We start from the raw sequence: 13,005 nt of genomic DNA, 5'->3' as shown, positions 1-13,005 counted from the left end.
TTTTTTTGTCATTAGTTATCATTAGTTTACTATAAAAGAGAAATATGCAAATTATTGACATGATGAAAGATTTCAGAACTTCAGTGGAATGGGCAGCTTCATGTTGATGCCATTTCAATAGTGACTTATTTCAGTCTACGTACTCTCCAAGAATGTCACCATCTCTAAATAGGAAAGAATCCTTGTCATCTAGAACTACTTTGGTGCCTCCGTTTTCTGGGAGAAGAGCTTTATCTCCAACTTTCACGCTAACTGGTTGAATCTCTCCACCCTTTCCTTTAGAACCCGATCCAACAGCAACTACTGTTGCTTGCAATACTTTTCCTTGAGATTTTTCTGGAAGCATAATGCCTCCTTTGGTTACAGTTTCAGCTGCACTCCTTTCAACCAATACTTGGTCAAAGAGTGGAAGAAATTTTCTAAACGCTTGTCCTGCCATGACTCCCTCCACCTCAGACTCGTACTCTGCTCTCGTGTAGCACTGCAAGGAGAGACCCCGGAAGGTACCTTTTCCTATAATCTAAAGGTTCGTAGCCTGTCTCTGCATCTACGTGTATGAATGTGTAGGTGGGTAAGGGACGATGGCTGTTTTCAAATTCCTTACATTTTTCTCTAAAGCAAAAGGAAGCAAAGAAAACAGGGAGTTCAGACGCCTATAAAAACGGAGGCGTTGGGCCGGGCGCGGTGGCTCACACCTGTAATCCCAGCACAAGGTCAGGAGATTGAGACCATCCTGGCTAACACGGTGAAACTCCATCTCTACTAAAAATATAAAAAAATTAGCCGGGCGAGGTGGTGGGCTCCTGTAGTCCCAGCTACTCAGGAAGCTGAGGCAGGAGAATGGTGTGAACCGGGGAGGCGGAGCTTGCAGTGAGCCGAGATCGCGCCACTCACTCCAGCCTGGGCGACAGAGCGAGACTCTGTCTCAAAAAAAAAAAAAAAAAAAAGAAAAGAAAAAGAAAAAAATGGAGGCGTCATAATTGCTACTGAGTCTGGAGGGGAGGGACTATAAGATCTGCCAGGCTGGCTCTGCAGCCAGAAGCAGCCCAAGGCAGGGCGCTTTCTCCCTGGGCAGGTGTGCAGGGCTCTCCTTTGCTCAACAGTGACACCCACGTCTGTCTTCTCCATAGATGTCCACAGCCCAGCCATAATTTTCCTGCTCATGCCCTCTTCCAGCACCTTCACTTCTGTTTATGGGAGAACAATAGCCTTTCAAAGCCTTGTCTGCGGGCCTCATGCCCGGTATTTGAATGTACCTGAAGGGCCCGCAGCAGAGGGATGTGAGTGCACAGCCCTGGGCTTTTCTCTCCCAGCCCCCTCCGACCTCCTCCTCGGCATGGCCACTTTTGGGTCCCCCTGATTTCTTCCGTGTCACCTCCCCTGTTCCAGTGTCCCCTGTCCTTCCTGTCGGTGGGGCACGCACTGCCGTTCTCGTTCTCTAGCATCAGGTGGTGCGGTCACAGCCTCTTGACGGCCCAGCCTCCTGAGGACCCATCCCTTGCTCGCCAGCCCCTGCCACAAGCCAAGCACAGGAGTCCGTTTTACAGATGAGAAACTGAGGCCCGGCAAGGCGCTCACCCCAACCTCACCACCAGTGTTCATTTACAGATGAGGAACAGTGAGGCACTTACCCTGGCCCAGCTAAACAATCGCCAAGATGCGAACTCAGATCTACCTCGGGTTTAGCGCGCTCTTCCTTTGGCCTCTGCCATCTGTTTGGCTCCACGCTTTCTGTAATAACAGCAGTTACAAGTTAGCAAGCGAGTGTTGCGTGCAGGCGCTGTCCTCACAACTTTGCTAGTACGGGAGAGGCGGGGCTTGCACGAGACAACTTTGCTAAGTCCTCATAACTTTGCTAGTACGGGAGAGGCGGGGCTTGCACGAGACCGCCTGGCCCAGGGCTCGAGTCCTAACCCTTGTGCTCTACCTCCCTCCACTGTGACAAACGTCTCATTTAGAAACTTCAGGCTCAGCCGGGTGCGGTGGCTCATGCCTGTAATCCTAGCACTTTGGGAGGCCAAGGAGGGTGGACTGCCTGAGGTCAGGAGTTCGAGACCAGCCTGGGCAACATGGTGAAACCCCGTCTCTACTAAAATACAAAAAAAGAAATAATTAAAAAAAAAATTAGCCGATCATGGTGGTGGGTGCCTGTAGTCCCAGCCACGCGGGAGGCTGAGGCAGGAGAATTTCTTGAATCCGGGAGGCAGAAGTTGCAGTGAGCCAAGATCGGGCCACTGTACTCCAGCCTGGGAGACAGAGCAAGCCTCCGTCTCCAAAAAAAAAAAAAAAAAAAAAAAAAAAAAAAGAAGAAAGAAACTCCAGGCTCAAAGCCTAGTGGACAGATTTGGATTTCTGTCCGGGCCGTGTCACTAAACGACCTCCTTCAGTCTTAGCTTCTGCACCGGCAGACAGGGACAAGTCTGCCCACCTGAAGAGCTGTTTCACAGCTGCACCTAGTGCAAGTCCCAGCAGTCAGCGGGCGCTGGGTGGATGCTAGCGCTTCTGCTGTGGGCTCCAATACCCAGTCTGTTGGTGTGTGCCCATCTTAGTGTCCCCTGCCTCCATTCCTTTTCTCAGAGTTGATTGCAATGTTTTACAAGTTTGGTAGGAGCAAGGCAGGGAGAGAGGCGTTTCTGCTTCAATGTCTCCTCTAAAACTCACGTTGAAACTTAATCCCCAATGTGGCAGCACTGAGAGGTGGGGCCTTTAAGAGGGCTCCACCCTCATGAATGGATGAATCCACTCATGGACTAATGGGTTCATGGATTAATGGGTTATCATGGGAGGGGAACAGGTGGCTTTAGAAGAGGAGGAAGAGGCTTGAGCTAGCACGTTGCTATGTTAACATGCTCAGCCCCCTCTCCATGTGGAGCCCGGCATTGCCTTGGAGTTCCGTAGTGAGTCCCCAGTAGCAAGAAGGCTCTCACCAGATGCCACACCTCCAGCTTGGACTTCTCAGAGGCCTCCATAACTGGAAGAAATAAATTCCCTTTCTTATAAATTATCTAGTTCCAGGTATTTTGTTACAAGCAATTGAAAATAGACTAAGGCAGTTGGAAAGAGGGAATATGGGTCCAAGGGGGCAGACGAGTATCAGCAGGATAGAGAGAGGCCTCCCCGTGTCCTGGCCAGGTAAATACCATTGTCATGTTTCCCGGCTCTCTCACAATTCCCCTTCAATGCCATCTGACCCATCTCCTTCCACCTTTCCTCAGTGCACTGCAGGCAACACCTTCTCCCGCCCCATCACACCCTGGCCACCCTGCCTCCTCTGTGCTCTGGAATGGACATGTGTTCCGTGGGGCTTCAGGGGAAGGAGACATCACCATCATCTACGTTCACTCAGTCATGAGCTTTTGGGCAGGGCTCAGTGGCACTCTCTGCCTCTCTGTGTAACTCGGCGGCACATTTTAACCTGAGGCCCCAACCCCTTTCTCCATTGGACCTGTGTGTAAGTATGAAAGAATATGCTTGTCTTGAGAACCTGCCTCGCTGGAGAAAGGATTCCCTCCCGTGACGTCCAACTCAGAGAGCCGTGTGCAGGCATCTGCAGGGTAGAGGGGACTCAGTGGCACCCCAGAAAGTGAACCAACCACACAGTCCCCCTCTGCCCTCCAGTGCCCCCACTTCACCCAGACTGAATATCGCTGAGTGTATACTCCGGTCCGAATACACCAATCGCAAAAGTCCTCTCTTCCCAGATGGAGGAATTCCAATTTGAACCCCTGCCCTTGTCTGGGGAACCAGCATGATCGGAATGCAGGGATGCCATTCCTGGCCCTCTGGGCAGCAGACCACACCCGCGGAGGGTGCCTGCTTGCCTTCAAGGCTTCAGTCATGCTGGCGTTGAGCGCCAGGTCCTTTGGAATAACCAGACTCCCAGGCTGCAGTCATGAGAATGCTGACGCCCATCACTCCAGGGAGCCCCCCACGCAGGCACATAGCCCCCCCACCGCAGGCACACACGCAGGCACACACACCACACTTTTCTTATATCATTTACTCTTTCCTCTGACTCACAGCATGTTTCCCTCGTGTGTAACTGAAACACCTCCCATTATGTACCCTGGGAACATATAAGTCCTAAAGAGAGTTGCCTGAGTGTTTACATGGGGAAAATATGTATTTATTTATTAAAAATAATATTTGAAGCTGGAAATAACATGCCTTGACAGTTTAGAAGAAGAGATTTGAAAGACTTTTTTTTTTTTTGCAGTTATTCACACAAACATCTTACTGTTACCATAGATACAGATCTATCCAAGGGCAGAGTCCTTCCCAGAGAAACCCACTCCGTCAGCCCCAGGCTCCGCTGCTGCTGTGAGGGCGGGTGGGGAGTGGGAAGTCTCAGGAGCTGCCTTCAGCAAATCCCCCCAGGTTCTCTGTTTTCCACAGGTGACAGCTGGGTGTCAGGGGACTTGCAAATGCAGGGCTAGCTTGGAGGAACTGGGCCAAACTTGAAACTGGAACCTGCCCGCCTGCCTGCCTGCCCGCCTGCTGCCACAGCCAGCGGAACAGAGCTTCTCCCCCGCACCCCTACCCCAGGCAGGGGACAAGTCCTCGTTTACCGGCCAAAATAAATATGCTTCCAGTCCAGAGAAAAAAAGTGATTCTGGTTTTTAAGACTTGAAATCACACGCTATTGTGGCTGCAGCATCGTAGTGAGTCTTGTTGTTCTGTGTTCAATGCAGTATATTCTCTGTGAAAAAAAAAATAACCTCACAACAAAACAAAACAGAAAGCACTGGGCAAGTAAGACCTGCCGGAATTAAATACAAGGGGAAAACTGAAGGCCCTTCAAACGATGTGACCGAGAGAAGAGAGAAGTATTCAGAAGAAATGGGGCAAATTCAGAACCGGTGGGTCCAAGTGAATTAGCTAATGTTCCCTTCCATGTGAACTTGAGCTTTAATTCTGGGTTTTGCTTTGAACTGTGGGCTTAATCACTTAGTTAAAAAACCCCAAGTTTCATGTTCCTTATAAACGTAACACCTTGATCACCCATTACAGCTCGCTGCTGCTTCTTTTATCTGCTTAATTAAGCCTAAGTCTATTTACAGGACTTAAATTTGCCCTTTGAAGTGATGAAAAAGTTTTGGAAATGGATAGGGGTAATGGTTGCTCAACATCGTGGATGTAATTAATTGTAAGCTTAGAAATGTTAAAAAGCACATTTTATTATACATATATTTTACCACAATTGAAAAACAAATGTTCAACATAGCCCCCCAGAAATCTAAGAAAACCAAAATTTTGTTAGTTTAACTAAAGATAGAAACAGGAAAGGAAACAAAAATTGTAGTGTTAGTTATCATGTATTTTGCAAAATGCTTATGTTAGCATTTATTTATTTTTTATTTATTTATTTTTGAGATGGAATTTTGCTCTTGTTGCCCAGGCTGGAGTGCAATAAAGCTATCTTGGCTCACTGCAGCCTCCGCCTACCGGGTTCAAGTGATTCTCCTGCCTCAGCTCCCCAGTAGCTGGGATTACAAGCGCCCAGCACCACACTCAGCTAATTTTTGTATTTTTAGTAGAGACGGGGTTTCACCACGTTGGCCAGGATGGTCTCAAACTCCTGATCCCAGAGGATCCTCCCACCTCGGCCTCCCAAAGTGCTGGAATTACAGGTGTGAGCCACTGCACCCAGCCTTATGTTAGCATTTAGCATGGTAAGATAAGCATTCATGTGGAACCAATCCAAATGCCCATCAATCAATGAGTGGATAAAGAAACTGTGATATATATCTATATCTATGTCTGTCTGTCTGTCTATCTATCTATCTATCTATCTATCTATCTATCTATCTATCTGATGGAATACTACGCAGCCATAAAAGGGAGCGAATTAATGACATTCACCAGAGACCTGGATGAGACTGGAGACTATTATTCTAAGTGAAGTAACTCGGGAATGGAAAACTAAACATTGCATGTTCTCACTTATAAGCTGGAGCTAAACTATGTGGATACAAAGGCATAAGAATGACACAGTGGACTTTGGAGAGTCAGAGGAAAAGGATGGGAAGGGGGTGAGGGATAAAATACTACAAACAATCACATTACATAACTTACTCATGTAAATAAACACCACCTGTTCCCCAATTACCTATAGAAATAACAAATTTTTAAAATAATAATAAACTTACACTTTTTGAGGACAAAAAAAGAGATGACTTTTTTTGTGTGTGTAGAACAATTCAAGAATAAAATGAATTCCTTTGCTTCAGGGGGGAAAAAAAAACAGAAACAAGTTGTGCTTTGGGGGCCACGGTTGGCCACAGAAGGCAGCACCACCTGGTGGAACGCAGCCTCTCTGCCGCCTGGGAGGCCTGTCCTCAAGTGGTCCCAGGGCGGGGACACGGCAGGTTTCAAGCGTTTGGTCCTAGTCCCTGGGTGACAACCCCAGTTGCCCCCATCACCTGGGCAGCTCAGGCGGCCCTCTCTGAAGAATGCCGTCTGCATTACCCATGGTCGCCCTTGTAAAGGCCAGTTTTGTCTGAGCCAGGTCAATGTTCCTTGAAAGGATTTTAAAAGGGCAGACGTGGAAGGCGAGGATGTGGGGAGCAGAGACTTGAGAGTCTCTGACACCAGCAGAGGGTCTAGAGAAATCTGATCAGGATTCGTATACCCTAAACTTGTGTTTCTCCAAGATCTGGGTAGAATATCACAGATCCGTTTTCACTCTTTCCACCATCTCTCTTCCAAAAAAACAAAGAGTTTGTGAAATCCAGTTAGAAGTTTAAACTTACACAATTTAAATATTTAAATATTCTACATAGAAACCACAGTATTCTAGGATAGACACTGGCAAAGTCTTGATTACTGGTGAAGAAAGTCAGGATGGCCCATCACTGTCTGAACGGAGCAGAGGTGGTACTGATATCAACACTTGCCTTCACATCCTGGGCTGTGTACAGAGGCCCTTTCTACTTGTTTATGTCAATGATGCCCCTTCTGGGTGCAATTGTTATTTGCATATGTGGATTTGATGGAAAAGATCAAAATGTGGCCAATCATTCCTTCTGTTTGGTGCATGTGTGAGGGTTTTATTTATTTATTTATTTATTTATTTATTTATTTATTAGTTTGAGACAGGGTCTCACTCTGTCACCCAGGCTGGAATATAGTGCTGCAATCATAGCTCACTGTAACCTCTAACTCCTGGCCTCAAGCGATCCTCACACCTCAGCCTCCCGAGTAGCTGGGACTACAGGTGTGTGCCACTATGCCTGTAGTCCTTTTGAAAATTTTTCTTCTTTTTTTTTTTTTCCTTTTTTTTGAGACCCAGTTTTGCTCTTGTTGCCTAGGTTGGAGTGCAATGGCGCGATCTCGGCTCACTGCAACCTCTGCCTCCCGGGTTCAAGAAATTATTCTGCCTCAGCCTCCTGAGTAGCTAGGATTACAGGTGCCCACCACCACGCCCGGCTAATTTTGTATTTTTAGTAGAGACGGGGTTTCTTTATGTTGGTCAGGCTGGTCTCAAACTCCTGACCTCAGGTGATCCACCCACCTAGGCCTCCCAAAGTGCTGGGATTACAGGCGTGACCCACCGCACTCAGCCTAAAATATTTTTTAAAATTAAAAAAAAAATTTTAATTAAAAAAACATATATATTTTTTTGCAACAGTGAGGCCTTACTATGTTGCCCAGGCTGGTCTTGAACTCTTGGGCTCAAGCAAACTTCCCACCTTGTACTCCCAAAGTGTGAGGATTACTGGCCTGAGCCACTGTGCCCAGCTTGTGTGAGGATTTTAAAGATAAACACCTAATTTGTTTGGAGGACACAATCCACCCAGGTGGTGCTCCACACACTCACTTTGTGTAGCCACAGCCCCTGGTGAAATTGGCAGCCGATGGTTAAAGAGAATCAGCATTGCCTTGGCATGTGGCCCTTCAACACCAGTGCCAGCCATAGCCATTTGTCTTGGTATTGTGAATGTTGAGCGTTTTAGAGGACATGGTTAATCTTATGATTTGTAGTTGTCAAAATAGGCCATCTTTTCCTCCTTTCAGGAGTCAGTAGTAGATACCTGGGTAACAATGGGAAAAAGATGGCTCCACCACAGGGCGGATGGGAAGGCCCTCAGCAATGTGCTTCCTCACACGGTGGTGGTTGAGGAAAACTCACTAAGGGCGAAGTTTTAAGAAAGTAAAAATCGCCCCAAAATTGCAATTAAAATATACTTTTGAGGTTAACCTCATATAAATTCCTGATTTGCAGGACAGGGGGAATGCAGATTTTAGACCTCCTTAAAATTACATATACAACTGAATATACCTTAACTCCTAGGATATACTTATAACAGTTTAATATATGAGAAAGTACTTTGAAGAAAATAGTGCTATGCATATAAGTAAAATTTTACTGGAAATAAATGAATTCTCATGTAGTACAGCTTTTCAAAATATTAATGGATCCAGGTTTAATATTTTTGCAAAAAGCAGTGTTTAAGACCTTATTTTTCCTTATTAAAGGATACATTCTTATATTGTCTACATGCAAAAAAAGAGGCATATACCTGACTTTAACATTAAGATTGGTACTCTGTGTAATCTACTTTGCACAAATTCCTCACCAAACTAAATTTATCCCAAGATGAGAAAATGAGCAAGTGGACCTGAGAGTGAGATGTCCTAGCATCAATATAATAATACAGCAGGTACTGGCCTACTGGGTGTTTCACAGGATGCTTGACCCTCCTAGTCTATAAAAGAGGGGTCAGGTCCTTCAAATCCTTCAAAATGCTAAGTTCGATTCTCAATGGACCAAAGGCAAACAGTTGGTGATTTTTACTAGGGTCAGTATGTCCATAGCTATACAGGGGTGTGTGTGTGTGTGTGTGTGTGTGTGTGTGTTGGGGGGGAGGGTCTTGGTGTCTTAGTTTGCTTGCCTGCTATAACAAAATACTTTAGACTGGGTAATTTATGAACAATGGATATGTATTCCTCACAGTTTTGGGGAGGCTGGGGAGTCCATGATCAAGGGACCAGCACATTGGGTGTCTGGTGAGGGCCCGTTCCTCACAGATGGAGCCTTCCATGTGTCCTCACATGGCAGAAGGGACGAACGAGCTTCCTCAGGCCTCTTTCAGGGGGCTGCAATCTCATTAGCCAGGGCAGAGCCCTCATAAGCTAATCACCTCCCAAAGGCCCCACCTTGTAATACTATTGCGCTGGAGATCAGGTTTCAACATGTGATTTTTGAGAGGACACACACATTCAGGCCATGTAACTTGGATAAAGATCTTAGATTCATTACAGTTCGATACGCCTTTTCAGTTTTAATGGTTAGTGACATCATGGATGTAAGTAATAGGAAGCAGTTCAAGTAAAGCAGACAACAATTTTGTTTTTGTTTTACTTTTATGTTGTTGTTTGTTTAAAGCAGAGCTTTGTTTAGATTTTCAGTAATAGATAAAAGGAGAAAACAAGCTGTCTAATTATAAACTCTTCTTAAGTTTTTCAGTCCCTTCAAGACAAGAATCTCCGAATCCTGAGATAGGTAATAATACTTCAAAAATGGTTAAAATAGGAATGGATGACAGGATGAATGGATGATTACAAGGATAATGAATGAATGGACGGATAGGAGAATAGATGAATGGATGGATGGACAGATAGAATAGATGGATTGATAGACTAATAAATTGATGACTGATAGATAGAAGAATGGATGGATGGATGAATGAATGGATAGAAGGCAGGATGGATGGATGGATGGATGGATGGATGGATGGATGGATGGACTAGATTGATGGATGAATTAATAGAAGAATGGGTGGATGGATGGGTGGATGGATAGAAGGCGGGATGGATGGATGGATGGATAGACTAGACTGATGGATGGATTAATAGAAGAATTGATGGATGGATGAATGTATAATAGAATAGGTGAATGGGTGGATGGATAGAACAATAGATGGATGATAGAGTAATAGATTGATGGATGATAAATAGAAGAATGGATGGATGGTGGATGGATGGAGGGAGGGATGGATGGATGGATGGATGGATGGACTTGATTGATGGATGGATTAATAGAAGAATAGATGGATGGATGAATGTATAGTAGAATAGGTGAATGGATGGATGGATAGAAGAATAGAGAGACGGACCAATGGAGAGATGAATGGATGGATGGATGGATGGATGGATGGATGGATGGATGGATGGACGAATGGAAGAATAGGTAGATGATGGAGGGCAGGAGGGAAGGCTGAACAGTGACAAATTAGAAGAGAGTGAAACTCATATGTCTTAGTTGACTTAGTGGCATATTTAAAATGGAACAGAAATTTACACTGAATCTAGCTATGAAAGTAGTGTTAATGTACTTAGCAATACTTCTTAAAGCATGACCCACACAGTACATAGGTTTAAAAAAGGCATTGGGACGCTGGTCAAAAATGCAGACTCCTAGGCTCCTCCTTAGATCTTCTAACTTTGAATCATTAAGGCGGAATCCCAGGAGTGCATGCTTTCACAAGCTCTCTATGCAGCCCAAAGCTGAAAATCACTCACAAATAGTGTTACAGAATCAAGGAAATAAGGCATCTTGTTTATTATGTTTTTCAATTTCTATGCCTATGGAATCACTAAGAGGAGAAAATAAGGGAAAAAGAAGGCTCTCAGTGGGGATGACACCATATAAACATGCAGTAAAAACAAACAAGACTCAGACTGGTTACCTGAGGATAGAGTGAACAAACCACTTCTACTACAGAACAGGAACTGCGCCTCTCAGCCTGAAGATACTTCTGTGCAATCATTTCAGGATTATATTAGTAATGTCTGACATCTCCATATGGGGTAATAGTGAATAATTTTATTAAATGATGCTTTCTTTGACATAAAATGCATCTTGGACATTTTAATACAATATGAATGGAAATTACACAGGAATATCACAGCCTGTTCCCATCAGTAACACCATAACGTAGCTGGGAAGAAGGCAGTTAATTCTCATGTAGCAGGGCATGCATGTCATACATGGGAAATGTATCTCAATACAAACGCCTCGGGGCTTAGCATATTTTGTGCATTTAAATAAAAAAAAGGCATAGGTGTATGTTCAGTATAAATCACTGGAATTACAGTGTGGCTTATGGACTCGGTGCATTTCTGAAATAGAGTCCTTGAAGCTAATGACTTTAATTTAACACCAGCATGTGTGATTCAAGCTGTAGTTTAAATATTTATCCTGAAACATTCGTGGATGCACAATAGGTGCATTAACTCTGGGTCATTCTCCATGAGACAAGCACGGGGACAGGAGTGCATTTATTAAACCTCGTATCTGCATAGTTTTCATTTCCTCTCTTGCTTGGTCTAAACGGCAGCCGGGTCCCACCCTGCTGAAATATCATGTCAATGGTGACAATGTAGAGGGTCAGATATTATTTCATTATGTAACGTTGCTGGAGATCACAAGGCACATATCCATTTTGAAAATGGGATGCTGCTTCTCAGAGCCCGTTATGAAACAGACCTCACACTGAAGCTTTTAAAAGATTAGAAGATAGGTGCATTGGAAGCAGAAGATGTTCTATGCGGTATTCCAACCCAAACACCCAATGCGCAGGGCAGTAAAAGACGTTTCGTCTCTCTGAATCTCTCAAGCTGTCCTCATATTTCAAATGCACAGTAATTTATTTGGGGCAATTAACTCTCTGCGTCTGTTTCTCTGTTTGTAAAACAGCAGTAATACCTATTTCCAAGGCCAATTAATATTTACCGGGTGTAGCTGGCTGCTGCCACCGTGTCCCTTGTCCGTGCTAGTTGGTTGATACCCAGTGGATTGTTAAATATTTTTAGTATCACTCCTGCCTATCTCAAACCATTGTTTAAATCAAATGAAATCATGATCACCACCATTTATTGAGCAGGCATTGTTCAATAAATTGGAAAACTTATAAACTAAGTCCTTCAATGATATTACCGTATCTAGTTAACCCAACTTTGGAGATGAGCAAATGGGACCCAGGTGCCCTCCTCCTGAGCGGCAGCATGGGCCAGAGCCTGGGATTGCCGCCCCGGCACTCATGCTGTGCCTCCTCACCTGGGCTCTCTTGTCACCCACCACCTTTGAAATCCTCAACAATTTCCCGGTCCATAAGTTAGTTTCCTTCTTCGAATATCTAGGTCAAAGATATTCTCCATGTCTGGATGCTCTCTTAATTTTCTCTAACTCTGAATGGTTAGCACAAGAGGCCTGTCATCCAGGCCTCATTCCTGTACAGATATCCCCAATTGACGATGGTTTGACTTAGGATTTTTCCCTTTGATGATGGTGTGAAAGTGAAACCCATTCAGCAGAGTCTCTACTTTGAGGACCCACACAACTATTCCGTTTTTCACTGAGTACAGCCAATAGATTTCGTGAGATATTCAACACTTTATTATAAGACAGGCTTTGTGTTAGAGCCTTTTGCCCATTCATAGGCTAGTGTGAATGTCCTAAGCGTGTGTAAGGTAGGCTGGGCTCAGTTACGATGTTCAGTGGGTTAGGAGTAGTAAATGGATTTTTGACTTACAGTATTTTCAATTTATAATGTGTTTATTGGGATATAACCCCATCAGTCAAGAAGAATCTGTATTGTGATAAAAGTTTATTTTTCACTTTTAAATCAGTAAGGAGTATTATGAAATTACTAACAAACAGTCAAACAAAACTGTAAAACACAAATGTAGTCTGTGGCTGCATTTACTGAAAGCTGGAGGCTGGTGTCTCCCTCGGCACTGGAGAGACCCACCCAGAGTCCTCTCACCCCTGGGGATGACATTTTCACAGGCTAACTGGACTTGCCAAAAGTGGACAGCAGAGATTCTGGAAGATCTAGAAATGCAAACACACAGCACACCATGAAGGACTGAATGGACCTAGGCTGGAGAGGGAAGGGTTTCAGAGGCACCATGATGGCAAATTCCTCCCACCACAGAGGAAGGGAATTTGACTCATAAGGCTCTGGGCTGGGGGCTGGGGAAGCAGAGTTACTTCATAAA

The 13,005-nt window shown here is 44.7% G+C and overlaps 1 pseudogene across 1 annotated transcript; it reads right to left on the bottom strand.

The window, feature by feature from the left end:
• On the bottom strand, positions 1–754 carry LOC101021726 (annotated as a pseudogene). The gene has a single exon (XR_640630.4). The product of XR_640630.4 is annotated as a 10 kDa heat shock protein, mitochondrial pseudogene (transcript).
• Positions 755–13,005: the final 12,251 nt, after the last annotated feature.

This window comes from Papio anubis, chromosome 19 (assembly GCF_008728515.1).
Source record: "Papio anubis isolate 15944 chromosome 19, Panubis1.0, whole genome shotgun sequence".
In the NCBI taxonomy this organism is placed as follows: Eukaryota; Metazoa; Chordata; class Mammalia; order Primates; family Cercopithecidae; genus Papio; species Papio anubis.
Note: the sequence above shows the minus strand (reverse complement) of the source record. Positions and strands in the feature narration are given on the sequence as shown.